Consider the following 13,359-nt stretch of genomic DNA (forward strand, 5'->3'; position numbering starts at 1 on the left):
TCCAATCCTGTTCACTTTATATATGCTTCCTTTAGGCAATATTATCAGGAAGCACTTCATAAACTTTCATTGTTATGCAGATGATACTCAATTATATCTATTGATCAAGCTGGATGAAACTAATCAGTTAGCAAAACTTCAAATGTGCCTTCAGGATATTAAAACCTGGATATGACCTGTAATTTCTAATATTAAACTCAGTAAAACTGAGTTAGCTCTGGGGCCCGAGCACCTCCGTGACGCATTATCCAAGAGATAGTTACTCTGGATGGCATCACCCTGGCCTCCAGCACCACGTGAGGACTGGAGAGTCTTTGATCAGGACATGTCCTTTAATTCACTAAAGCAAATTTCAAGGATTGCCTTTTTTCACCAAGTAATATTGCAAAAATCAGGAATATCGTCTAAAAATGATGCAGAAAAAAACTAGTCCATGCATTTGTTACTTCTACGCTGGATTACGCAATTTTTATTATCAAGCTGCTCGAAAAAGTCCATAAAGACTCTTCAGCTGGACCTGCTCCATCTGTAAAGGTCTCGAGATAACGATTGTTATGAATTGATACTATAAATAAAATTGAATTGAATTAATGAATAGGTCTGCACCCTGAAAGTAATAGCGCTGTTTGCTGTGTGAATAAGAAATTCCAATTTCTGTTTCAGAATGTTTTTTATATCTTTCTGACACTGATTCCCCTAAATTGACTTAAAATAAACACATTTCTTGTCTACAAAACACAGGAAACAAAAAGCACAAAATAGAAGCACAATAGAAGAGATAGGAGTGTCCTAAGTAACCTAGGCTATGTTAAATAGGACAGTACGTCATTCAAAACACAGTCTCTGTAATCGTATAAAAAAAAAGTGCAATAAAATAAAACTTGGACACGTCAAGAGACTAAGACCAAGTTATCAGGCCGTTGTTTTAATCCTGATCTTCTTCCACTGTACTCTCCGTGACGGGAGCGATCCTTGATCTCAGTGTTGCTGGGTAAAGCGGAAAAAAAATCCAGACCTGACTTGGTGCTGAGTCCATGGTTGGTAGAAGGCTTGGCGCTTCTGACCATTAAGTTGCTAGTCAGGGAAAAGGAAATCTTTCTGCCCCGACATGGACGAGATTTCCTCGAGCCTGTAGGATTGCCTGCCTGGTGTGTGTGGCGTATAGGACATTGAAAATGAGCATGCGACTAGTAGTGGTTCTTCTGGGCTATATTGTAGCATTTGCTCCTTCTAGCGCCTCTTTCAGCCCGACCATGCCGGCCAATGATAAATCATAGCTACTGTATATCTGTATAACATATGTCTACTATGTAATGCATGGAAGTGTTGTTTTTCCTAAAGAAAAGACGAGTGACAGGCACACAGGCCCTGACATATTATGCTAACAGGTAGGCCGACGATTCAGGGAAAAATATGAATCACGATTTTTTTGCTTAGAATTGATACTATGATTATTACAATTTTTCACCACAGGCAAAATAGAGCCGGCGCTAAACCTTAAGCCCATCTCTGTCAAGCAGGTGACAGGATGAAAATAATCAATTAAAAGTACCTTACAGTTGCAATGTTGTAAAAGGTGTTTTTCTTCAACTCCCACACAGAGTCCTGCCATTCAGAAGTTTTCTGATGACTCTGCTGGGTGGATGTATCAGCAAGGGTGACGAGGCTGAGTACAGAGTGTGGTGGGGGACTTTGACAGTGTGTGAGCAGAACCATCTCACAGCTCAACGTGACAAAGACTAAGAGCTGGTGGTGAATCTGTGGAGAGAGCCAGGAACAGTGAGCCTGTTTCATCAAGGGGTCAGTGGGGACATTGGGAGGACTACAAATACCTGGGACTACACTTGACAATAAACTGGACTGGGCCAAGAAAATCAAGCCCTCTACAGGAGGGCCAAAGCCGGTCTATTTTCTAAGGAGGCTGAGGTCCTTCAACATCTGCAGGATGATGTGAGGATGTTCTAGAGTGTTGTGGTGTCCAGTGCTGTCCTCTTGCTGTTGCATGCTGGGGCAGAGGCTGGAGGGTAGCGGACGCCAACAGACTCAACAAACTGATCCGCAAGGCCAGTGAAGTTGTGTGGGTGGAGCTGACTCTCTGCGCGTGGTGTGGAGAGGAGGACACTGTCCAAACTAATGCCATCTTGGACAAATGTCATGCACCCACTCATGGCTTGCAACTCAACACAGGAGCACTTTCAGTGACAGACTCATTCTCCCAAAAGCACCACAGAGCGTACAGGAAGTCATTCCTGCCTGTGGATCAAACTTATAACTCCTCCTCGAAGTGTCTGACACACAGACAGTTGAGAGGTTGAAACTGGAAAATCTTATGTTTTGTGCAATAAACACTAGCCTGAATATGTGCAATACTCAACTGCTACTATACTATTAATTATATGTTATTTATTTATTTATTGTATTTTTCACCATTGCAACTCTTAATTATGTTAATTATGTAAATATGTATCAAATATCCTTAACTATGTAAATACCGTACAATCCTTATTTTTTCTTATTTAATTTCTACTCTTTTACTATAGTAAAGTAACACAGTTCCCTTGGGGATCAATAAGATTTCTGATTCTGATTTCTTTTTGATTAAGCACTTAAATAAGAAATTAATGTTCAGTTTACACAGTCTAAATGAAATTGTCAATTATAGTGTGATTATACTTTATTACAATTATTTACTGTACTTAATTTACGCTTAATGTGAAAAGTACCAACTTTATTTTAATGCGTTAAACGGTTAGTAACGGCGTTAACGCAAACCATTTTACAGTGTCAATATGTTTTTTCGGAACCACATGATGGCCAAGCACACAACTGATGCAATTCTCCCTTCCCCCCCCCTCCAAGGGAATGTTATGTATATATACATCACCTACAGGTTATTAGGAAACACATACTAATACTGGTTTCGACCCCCTTTCGCCTTCAACTGCCTTATTCTCGTGGCATTGATTCAGTAAGGTGTTGAAAGCATTCTTTAGAAATGGTGGCCCATATTGATAGGATAGATCTTGCAGTTGATGGAGATTTGTGGGATGCACACCCAAGGCACGACGTCCTGTTCCACCACATCCAAAGATGCTCTTATTAGGTTGAGATCTGGTGAGGTGGGTACATGGTGGCCATTAAGGGATGGACATGGTCAGAAACAATGCTCAGGTAGGCTGTGGCATTAAACAATGCCAATTGGCACTAAGGGGCCTAAAGTGTCCCCCACACCATTACACCACCAGCCTGCACAGTGGTAACAAGGCATGATGGATCCATGTTCTCATTCTGTTTATGCCAAATTCTGACTCTACATTGAAGTTCCAACAGAAATCGAGACTCATCAGACCAGCAAATTTTTCCAGTCTCAACTCTCCAATTTTGGTAAGCTCTTGCAAATTGTAGCTCTTTTTCCTGTTTGTAGGGAGATGAGTGGGACCGGTGGGGCTTCTGCTTGTTGTAGCCCATCGCCTAAGGTTGGTGTGTGTGGCTTCACAATGCTTTGCTGCCACCTCGGTTTTAAAGGTGGTTATTTCAGTCAAAGTTGCTTTCTACAGCTTGAATCAGATCGGCCCATTCTCATCCGACATCTAGCATAACAAGGCATTTCGCACCCACAGGACTGCCGCATACTGGATGTTTTCTCTTTTCACACCATCTTTATAAACCTAGAAATGGTTTTGGGGAAAATCCCAGTAACTGAGCAGACGTGGAAATACTCCAGACCGGCCTGTCTGGCAACATGAACCATGCCACGCTCCAAAATTGCTAAATCCCCTTTCTTTCCCATTCTGACATTCAGTTTGAGGTTCAGAGATGTCTTGACCAGACCAATCCCTAAATACATTGAAGCACTGCCATGTAGTTGTTGATAGATAATTGCATTGAGTAATTGAACAGGTGTTCCTAATAATTCTTAGGTGAGTGCATATATATTGAATGAGATGAGGACATGTATAGCAGCATTGCATGTTAATATACAGGCTAACATGCTTCCAGGAAGTTCTCTTGGTGGTCATAGGTGTTTCCGTTTGTCTCTGTCTCGGTGTTTGCCTCCACACTTCCCCTCTTCAGTTAATAAATCTGTTTGCATTCCATGGAACCTTGCATCTTAAAGCAGATGTACTGCTTTTTGCACTGCCCCCGTATGGGTCAAGTTCAAAAAGGCAAGCTTCAAAGGCTGCAGATGTCTTATAATGATGCTTGCACATTCTACTCAGCAAACCCAGGGGTGTAGTGCCAGTGATTGTTCTGTCAAGCAGGAGTTATTACATTCTCTGCTTTACTGAGGAATCTGATGTATAAATGATTGGTTGCCTGAATTCTTCTTGTAACTCTGTGATTTCACATCTGATTGACCCGAGGTTCAGTGCTTTGCAATACCAATCACCCTATGGGATCACTGGTATAGCTGTTTGGTAATTGGTGTCTATCTGCGTATCTGTATCTTTTTTCTGTTTTTGTTCTTTTTATGGACCTGAGTCTAATAATAAAGGCTATCATTATAAAAAAAACCATTTGCATAAAGCAAGCCGATCTCCTTTTTCATGTTGATATTAACTTAAAATGAGAAAAAAAAGAATGGGACAAAAAGAAATTAAAGCCCATGTTGCAGGTTTATTTTACAACATTTGCACTTATTGATTGTTGGTAATAAACATTCAAACTACACAGTCTTATCTGAACTAACACATGATCTGTCACTAGATCGAGAGAAAACGTTGACGTTCACTCGTGCTATTCATGACAGTAAAAAGTAAGTCTTGTATGCACTGCGCGTTGCTAAATAAAGGAGATAAATGAAGGAGACTCCCCACAATCTTGACAATTCCTCATTGCCCTCTCACGTCTGTCAGGTTCGTAATTATTCGGCTGCTGGCCTTTCCTCCTCTTCTCATCCCAGTCAGTCACCGTAGTTCTAGTGCCAGGCTGGAGACTTAACTCCCTGAGTGACGTTTTAATGCAGGTAAAAACTCAGAAAACTAATACCATCTAGCAATGTCTGGCAGTCTCTCAAACCTGGAGCAACACAGGAAATAATATCTCACGTTTGTGTTTTTTTCCTGTGCTGTTTCCTGTACCGAGACTGTACACATTTAGTTGGCATAAAGGATTACGCTAAGCTGGTTCAAGTCCTATTTAATTAATTAATTGATTGATTTGATATCATTTGTTATGTTAACCATGTATCTTCCAGGCACACTAAGTTAGCCATGACATTACATTACATGTCATTTATTGACTCTTTATCCAAGAACCTACAATTTTGTTTATATATCAGAGGTGGTTCCTTTTGAGCAACTAGGGGTCTTGGTCAGGAACAGTGTTGATCTTCCCACAACCAAGGCATGTGACATATACACTTTGCCATGACCAATTCTTGTTTACCATGCAGTAGCTTCCTCTAGGCAGTATTGTTAGGAAACACTATTAACTTTCAATGTTAAAACAGACTTAAAGTCGGATGACCTACACTTTTCTGATGTTTTAACTCAGACAAAACTGAAGTTATGTGCTTGGCCCTACACACCTCCGAACTTCATTATCTAAGATATAGTACTCTGGATGGTTTTGGTCTCCTAAAACACAAATCAAGAACAGCTTTTTTTAGTGTGTAGCATTGCCAATATTAGGAACACCTGTCTCAAAAAGATGCTGAAAACTAGTCCAGCTTTTGTTACTTCACGTGGACTTTGTAGTTCCTTATACCAGTGGCCTGTAGGCGATGAATTTTAAAATCCTTCTCCTGACCTAGAAAGCCAGAATTCAGAGTTATTTCCTAAAGTCTCAAAAGTAGAATGGGAGCCAGAGCCTTTAGCTATCAGGGCCATCGCCTGTGGAACCAACTCCAGTCTGGGTTCTGGGGCAGAGCCAGTCACCACATTAGAGTGGTGAGGGTGGTAAACTTGAAAACTTCCTCTTTGATAAAGCTTATAGTTAGAGGGGGAGGAGTTGCAGCATTTGACTAGACCGGCGGGGGAGGGTACAGGCGAAGGTGAGAGTGTAAAAAGGAAAAACATGGAAGAAAAGACGTAAGTGTATAGAGGACTTTTGTTTACAGGGAAGAACACACTTGGAAAAAGGGCTGGTTTGAAAGGCAGATATGTGACTAAATGCACTCACCCCTCCTTCCTTTTCCTAATGTATTCTTCACTAGTCTCTGTCCTACTCGCCATGCTCTTATCCTTGGATTAAGCGGTAAATCTGAATGAACAAAAGTCAGCTGGATGCACCAGGGTCAGCCAGAGAGACTTTCAGAGACTGTCACATGAACCCTAAGGCTTTTCCTTACAAAACTGAGTGTGAGAGAGAGTATTTTTGAAGTTCAGTCTCGAGAAGAACACGTCAGTTTTGAAGATTCTGCAAGACAGAATTTCTTCCAAAGTATTTTACCACACGCTACCACATGGGCCCCAGAAAATGTGTTATATTTCACAGGTGGGTACATTAATAGTAGCAGGATATAGGTGGGTGTATAAGTAAGCATAATATGTTTTATGCAGGGCTTGATATTAACTTTTCTGATCACCAGCCTTGTTGTTTTCAAAGCCAATCAGCATTTTCACTGCCACAATTCTGTGGAATTGTTTATTACGTGACTATGGTGTGCTAAAATTTACTTGAAGAACCAGATTACAACACTCTATAAATGTAAATAACCCAAATCAAGACAACATAAATATATAGTCTAACTCTACAACACTACAGTGGAAATATTACTCTCTGATAAGGTTGTGTGTGAAGCTCCTTTAGCCTGAAAACATGCAACCGATTAGACTCAGACATATTAAGAGTCTTTTTGCATACATACACAGGGGGGGGAGAAGATTAATGAAAGTGGTTGGAGTGTGTGCAGAGTGTCAATCAAGGGGAGTCGGTAGGCTGGCACGTTCCCCTTTTGTACATCCATTTGTATTAGATTTGACTTATTTGCATTGTTTTGTAAGTGTTTGTATGTACTTTACTTTTTTATATGCCATAAAACCAGGTAGGCCCACTGAAATTCAGACACCCTCTCATCCATCTGACATATAGGCTAACTAAGAGAGCATCCACACTGATGAACAAATAATGGTGCATAGGCACATACATGTTACTATCAAAGAAGTAAATTATAGATTACAGGAATGCCACTTGTATTATCCTACATATTTGGGTATTTGTAAACCTAAAAGAGGTTATTGTTTACGGAAGAAACTTCGTGCTGCCAACTCTCCGCACAGAGCTCCAGAGAGCGGGGTCGGAGGCAACTGGGGGGGGGAGGGAGGGCCAGATCCGTGCACAGCCCTGAACGAAGACGAATACCGACATATATCCAAACATTCACTCTCAGTGTTTCTGTGACCTGAGAAATACTTTCAAAATTCAAATTTGGAAAAATATATTTTTTTTAAAAGGTCACAACACGCCAGTGACCTCTAATCTGGCCCCAGATCTCAAAAGTGATCCAAAATTATTGTTGGCATTGCTGCTGTCATATAGTTGTGTATTGTAAAAAACTATGCAGTTATATTCTGGTGTAGGCGGCCCCTTACTCCACTTTTCTTCCCACACACATCGCTGTCTAGTCTCTCTCTTTCGCTCGCCATTCCATTAGTGGTGCCTCAGGATATGAAGTATTTCTTGATGTATTTGGGGTTCTCTTTTTATACTTTGCGTCTCCAATGGAAGTGTTTTGGGCCTTTGTAGCAAATTAAACACATATTATTTAGTCTAAGATCTCCGTGTCCATTTTGCTTACTTATTTTTGATGAGACTTCGAAGACTACTGGAGTCATATTCATTTAGCAAAAAAAGGGGGGAGGCTTTGTTTCTGGCATCCAGATTCATTTGGGACATAAAGACAACATATAAGCAGTTTCAGCAAAAAAAACATTTCCTTATTTTTACATTTATTTCTTTTTTGACAAGTGAGAAAAAAAGCCATTGCACTAAGCTGTAATGAAAAAGAGCAGTAGATGACATGGAAAACTGAGTTGTCTAAGTAGTTTTAGCAGATGACAAAAACAGATGAAAGGTTCTGTGTAATGTTGAAGGTGCGTTCACTATCCAACCAGAGACGCGTCAGGGACTCTTTTCAAAGGTTTTCATAGCACACCTTTGTCACTGAACCAGAACAACCATCTGTATGTCCTTGGTGCTACATGCTATTACTTTAGCATTAATATGAGAATATTATATTTTACGCATATTAATGGTTCATGTCATCAAATCAAAAAATTTGAACCCAACTGACGTCTACATAGAAATGTTTGTTAAGATGTATAACATTTGAAGGTGAAAATCAATTGGACCTTCTTTATGAAACATGACAAGCAGAGGTCTTCACGGTCCATTCCGTTCATGTTATGTTGACCCCACACAGAACAGTACTCTGCTGTGAGTAGGGTCGTGTCATGTAAAGACAGTGCTCACAGTGAACTGCAAGAAAACTGCCACTGCTACTACGTATTAGAGTTCTTCCCTATTTAGGCCTGCCATGCTCTTTTGGATTAGCTTATATCCAAGTCATGTTTGAACCAGTTTTGTTTTTGAAAATATGCAAACGTATTCCTGAGAATGTACATCATCCCCATAGAACTTCTTTTGTAAGACTAGGAATCCACATATATTCTTTATATAGACATGTTCTTTACACTAAAAGATCTTTTTGTCACTGTGCTTACATCAAAGCTATTAATTGCTACTGGCAGTGGTAGTGACCACACTGCAATACCATCTTAGGGTTTAAAGCTACCACAAATTCTACGTGTGTACAATTATTTACAACTGTTGATGGTGTATACGTGTAGCACTATTGATGGTTTTGAATGCAATAGAAAAGATTTGAGCAAAGATAATGATCTGTTAAGGCAATGCAAAACACATGGTTAGGTCCGGGAGTTGTGACAACGCTGACTGGAAGCACGGGACATGGCTTGTTTACTTTTTCAACATTTAACCACAACCAGCATCTTTTCCTAACATTTAAGTTACAGTGTAGCAGAACCTATCCACAAAATGTATGTCTCTCTTCCCTGACCCATGGAAAGGTTTGGTTTCAGAAGGGAAGTGCAGCATTTAGAGGTGAAGGCCTCTTACTGGCCTGAGTACAGTTTTCAGGTATTCATTCATGTGTACCGCCAAACCTCCACAACATGTAGGGCAAGACAGGGCAAAAAGTACATCAAAGTAGCTTTAATGTGATTTTTTTTTTTACATTGGCTTTTAGTGTCAAAGTGAAACAGTCTGTTACAAAATGATCTACATGAATAAAAAATAATGTTTGCATAATATTTCACCCTTAATACGACAGGCAAAATCATCACTGTGCAGCAGTTTAGTAAAACTGACACACCAGTGTGTAATCCAGGTTTCATTGATTGGAGGGACCAACTTTGTGGGACTCAGTGTCGTGGCGACAACCATGAAGACAAAGCAACAGTCAAACTCATAAAAAGGATGATTGAAAATGCACAAATTCATGGATGGATGGAAGAAAAACTCTACGAGAAACAAAACATCTAGGTGGTAGGCTTCGTAGCTGAAATACAGCATTAAAGTGGTCAAATAGTAGGCAAAATACTTCATAAAAAAAAACATGGACGCTTTGGAGGGAGAGAGAAAGGCTGAGAGACAAGAGATTATTGGCTATTGCAGTCTACTACCAAAATATCAATGGGAAACTAGAAGGGCACTCGGGAGTCAAACCTTGCCCTATCTCGCATTGTTAACTAAAGTGAATATAAGAAGTGTATCGGCCCCTGTGACTTAGATTCATTCCAAAACACCTGACCAAATTACATAAAATCAGGCCAGTAGTTTAATAAGATGAATTTGGAACTGTTTGTACCATTCACCGCGTGATTCTATGGAAATATCCATACGGGGAGGGTTGCTACTTCCCCTCTTATTCTCAACATCGACTGACATTCAGCAGAAAATTGCTTCACAAAGGTGATCTTCCTGCATGCAGGGGATACTAAGCTTTAATGGCAGAAGTGATGAGAGAGGAGGCTGCTGGGCTGAATGTGTAGGATGTGAAATCCAGTAGCCAGCAACTGGAGAGAAATCATGATCTGACACCCAAATGCATGCACAATGCACACATGAAAGCTGTCATGAACCATAGTACATCAGACACACCTTCCAGATTGATGATAGATGGTAAAATGCCTTACTGCAGAAGGTAAAGTGCAGAGCGACACAATGACCAATGACAGTGTTTGTACTATACTTACTCTGGGGAGCTTATTCCCGGAGTCTTATGATTTGTTCGCCCTGCAGTTTACTTGGATAGGATGGCAAATAAATCATGGCTGCAGCTGTCGGGTGGTCCCGTGCCAGGCTACGCACTGCCATGACCGGCGGTGCCGCTACACCTAGTAACGCCCCGCAGTGCTATTGCACAGTGTGAACTACTACAACTACATTCTAGTCATAGTTCATTATCTTATAATGACTATTATGCCACTGTACTACCCCCCCAACCGGCCCATCAGACACGCGCCAAGAGCCTGGGTCGGTCCAGGTTTCTTCCATAGAGTTTTTTCCTTGCCACAGTCTCACTAAATGCTTGCTCTTGGGGAATTACTGAATTGTTGGGTCCTTGAAAATTATAGGGTGTGTGGTCTAGACCTACTCTATGTGTAAAGTGTTTTGTCTTGTTTTGATTTGACACTATAAATACAGTTGAATTGAATTACATTGAATTAGATTGGATGTTATCATAGCATTAGAGCATAGAAAAACTGTGTTATTTAAGGGAAGCTCAGGTCTTCTTAAGCAGGGCATGCTCACAAACTGAATAATTTGCAAGGAGAGTTGTGAGGGAGGTTTGCCACTGCCAGCATTATGGGAGATTGGTAAAGAAAATAATACTCTCTGACATCTCCTGACGTCTGGACTACAGTTTCCCAGAAGCACATGAAACACCCTGACTCAGTTGGAAGAAGGTTCATCCCCTGATGAGACCAAAACTAACAAAAGATGTTTTGTCTGTTAGACTAAGCACCATCCACACCATCATCAAAATACCATTCCCACCGTGAACTGGCAGTGGCAGCATCACTATGTAGGATTTGGCTTCTCTGCGGCAGGCTAGTGAGGGGAGGGGGAATGAATACAAAGAAAACCTGTGGGAAAACCACATGCGGACACTTGGCAGATTTGTTCCAGCAGACAACGTAGACAACGCTACACAGGAATAGCTTCAAAACAACGAATACAGTCAGAGACCCGATCTCAACCCATTAAGGAAATTGTGGTTAATCCTTAAAAAAAGCTGTTATTGTGATCTTCTACATGCTGACAGCATTGACAATATTTTAGTGTCAGGGGTCCGTTTCAGGAGGAGGTTTAACGAACTCGAGTCTAACCCTGACTCTGAGTTGATTTACCCTGAGTGGTTCACTCAGAGTTAAGCAGATGAATGGAGCCATGATACTACGATTCACCATGGTAACAACCAGATGGTGGCCAGAAGACTCATGCACACATATAGCGTGTTTGAACATGTATTTAGTTTTAAAAAAAACACACAAACTGCTACAACAGAAAGAGAATTTGATGGGAGAAAAATGCTGAAAGAGTAAATGCTAAGTTCCATATAGTGTATAATACACGTGTATAGGATAATATTACTGGTGAATGGTACTGAACCTATAATCTATTAATTAGGTGCAATCCTGTTGGCAAAAAAATCCTAGGCCTACAAATTCCATCTGAGGCTGCAGCACCATTTCATTAACAGGTCTAATTTACACATTTACCTCAAAGGGTTTACGTCATTCACCTGACACTGTGGAACTCCTTTTTAAATATCTCTGCTTGGTATGTCCAGGGAACACTAACAAACGTTTAACACCACGTTTCAGAGCTTCAGAGCTAGTCACACTGGCGTCTGCAAAAAAACGGAACACAAGAATGTCCTGGATGAAGCCCGTGAGTGAAGAATATGAGGATGGATAACGTTATGTAGGTACATAAACTGATAGACTGGGGAGAAAAATAATCCGCTCAAATAGGTGTTATCTGGAAGAAATCACATCTATAGTCGGGGCCTCAATTCATCTCCTGACGTATAGTCTCCCTAACACCGTAATAAACAACAAATGTTTTATTTATTAGCAGATAAAACTGCACTAAAATGTGCCTGTAAGACTGAATGACGAATGAGGAAGATAGAGTGCTGATTCAGAGGGAGGAGACTGATACAGACTGAATGAACGAAGAGGAAAGATAGGTGCTGATTCAGAGGGAGGAGACTGATACAGACTGCATAATGAATGAGGAAAGAAAGAGTCGAGGGAGGAGCTGAGAAAAGAAAACTGCTCCCGACCAGGTTAATTTCCAGGCTCAGTTACTATTAACGATTCTGAGGATAAGTTACCTCTCTTCTGAAACGGGTGGAGTTCCCCCTCTCTCTCAACTTTGATTACTCCTTTTCTGAAACAGAAAACCCAGAGTTTCCTCATCTCTGGGTTAACTAACTCAGAGTTCACTAAACCTGGTTTCTGAACGGAACCGATGTGCGAAGCTTAACCTACCAAGACCTTTCAATCTAACCATAGGTTGGAACTGTATCCAAAGGTGCATTTACTGAACACAGACTGGGATAGGTTGATCACATTGGAAAGATTTGTTTTCACTTAACATTACATTGTCTTTCTGTTGATCGTAATAAAATGCCAATTAAATCTACTGGGATTCAATTGTGTAACACAAACACTTCCAGGGCTGAGACACATATGGAAAGGAAATAATATAAGAGGTTGTCAGATGGAGAACAATGGTCACAATGTACTCTATGAAAAACAGTATGTAAGAAGAAATGACGGTAGATAAACATCATACATAAAATGATATATAAAACCGTAGTACTTATAAAACCTTTAAAAAACTAGGAACTTGATTTCTTCCTATATATTTTTTTTTCTCCAATGGGAATCACACAAAAATGATTTTAGCAGCAAAAGCAGGCATAATACAGATGAAGCACACCGCAGCTGTGGCTCCATCAACTGTGTGCATAGTTAATGGGGGGTGATCAGAGTCAGCATAAGTCTTAAAGCTTTAGTGCGTAATTTTATATTAATGAACGTATGTTATAATATAACTGACTTCATACAAAGATTAAGACTATCAGCTCCATGAAACTCTCTCTGTATTCTAGTATGGCTATGTTCAGAAATTGTGTTGTCCGGTGACATTTTCGTGCGCAGAAAGCAGTGAAGACAAGGAGCTCTTTCCGAAGAGGTCCATCATGTTTTTAATCTTCCGTGTCCTCCTTGATTACGCAACTGTGTGGAGGAGGGGAGGGGGGGGGGGGTGGGGGGGGGGGGATGAGTGAACGTTGTGGTACATTACTGAGAAGTCCGC

The 13,359-nt window shown here is 40.6% G+C and overlaps 1 long non-coding RNA gene across 1 annotated transcript in view; it reads right to left on the reverse strand.

Moving 5' to 3' along the window:
* LOC116670629 (uncharacterized) overlaps positions 1-12,648 on the reverse strand; it is a 13,410-nt gene extending 762 nt beyond the window's left edge. Inside the window, exons 1-2 of the long non-coding RNA XR_004327083.1 lie at positions 12,547-12,648; positions 11,743-11,750 (exon numbers count right to left, since the gene is read on the reverse strand). This is a non-coding gene — a long non-coding RNA (uncharacterized LOC116670629). The remainder of the gene's footprint in view (positions 1-11,742; positions 11,751-12,546) is intronic.
* Between the last annotated feature and the right edge of the window lie 711 nt (positions 12,649-13,359).

This window comes from Etheostoma spectabile, chromosome 20, assembly GCF_008692095.1.
Source record: "Etheostoma spectabile isolate EspeVRDwgs_2016 chromosome 20, UIUC_Espe_1.0, whole genome shotgun sequence".
Classification (NCBI taxonomy): Eukaryota; Metazoa; Chordata; class Actinopteri; order Perciformes; family Percidae; genus Etheostoma; species Etheostoma spectabile.